The sequence below is a fragment of the Sinocyclocheilus grahami genome, unplaced genomic scaffold, assembly GCF_001515645.1.
Source record: "Sinocyclocheilus grahami isolate Dianchi unplaced genomic scaffold, SAMN03320097.WGS_v1.1 scaffold1736.1, whole genome shotgun sequence".
Taxonomy (NCBI): domain Eukaryota; kingdom Metazoa; phylum Chordata; class Actinopteri; order Cypriniformes; family Cyprinidae; genus Sinocyclocheilus; species Sinocyclocheilus grahami.
Window position 1 is genome coordinate 123,904 of NW_015506915.1, and position 1,325 is coordinate 125,228.

Genomic DNA, 1,325 nt, shown 5'->3' on the forward strand with positions numbered 1-1,325 from the left:
GCATATGAATGGTTTCAGTGTGCTTACTACAGAGTACTTATGTAATCATAAAATACAATCAAAAATAACCCCCTTTGGAGGCAAATTCAAAAATCTACTTTACCTTTTATAGACATACAAAAACATCTATATTTATCATATGAAATGAGTTCAGTCCAGTATACAACGTGTGTGATTGATTGAGGAGAGTATGATACAAGATTGTGACACAAATCTTGTTCACTAATACTAGGAATAATCATGTTGTCAAAGTCTGTGTTCCTCAGATTGACAAAATCACCTCTGTGGATTAGAAAGCAATACCCTGTTTAGACAATTTGATTGCTAATTGTGTGTAAAGCTTACAATCTCACACTCCACGTCTTAATTTGTAGTGTACGGCAGACACGAGTTTCCTCATGTGGATGCTCTTCATGTCTTTGAACCTTTGAGACACATATCAAATTGATGGCCGTCATTGTCACAGCAGGCCAAAGAGCACCATATGCTGGTCAGTTCGACTGAATTTGGCCTTCAAAGTGGAGATACAGTAATAGTGCATGACACATGTGAGCATCCGGGTACGATCGCATCAGCCTCGTGATTGTCAGTGATATCCAGATGGAGGTTCATGGTGTTTGTAAGGTCCATAATAAATACACTTGAGCTTGAACGTCATTGCTGGGAGCATTCAGACACAGAGTCAACTATTTTTTACAGATGGGCTACCTGTTTTTTTTGTTTTTAAGTGTATATATTTTTTAATGTGATTGTTGGTACATTTTACCAGTTTTTACCATACTTTCAAAACAAAAATTTAAATAGGAAAAATATGCAATATGGAAATAATTGAAGACAAAATGTGTTTTACTGAGAAAAAACAAGATTTGGTTTTTAAAAAGCCTTTTCCCAAAAGGTACATCTGGAAAAAGAGGGGTCGTCTTATAATCAGGGGCGTCTTATATTCGGGCCAATATGGTATTTTAATTATCGTCTTACTAAAATCATTAGCAAAACAATCACATTATGTTTCCAGTCCACATGGATCAAAAGTTATAAGCCACAGAATTGTGGAGGCAAACCTCAAACGTAGTCCTTTAATCCGTGGACCAAATTTCACAATGTTTTACCCTAAACACTATGTGCACCTTCAGTGCTTGGCCCCTAAAAATACACTGCAATCATTTGAATAGAACATCTCTACACAAAATGTAAATTAGACATCAATATCAATCAGCATATTGCTGCTTGAATATATTTCTATATACTTTACTGTAATGGCAGAAAATTCTATTGTATTTATTCTTTAAAGCAGAATGATTTTATTCTGTGATTTCTCCCTCATT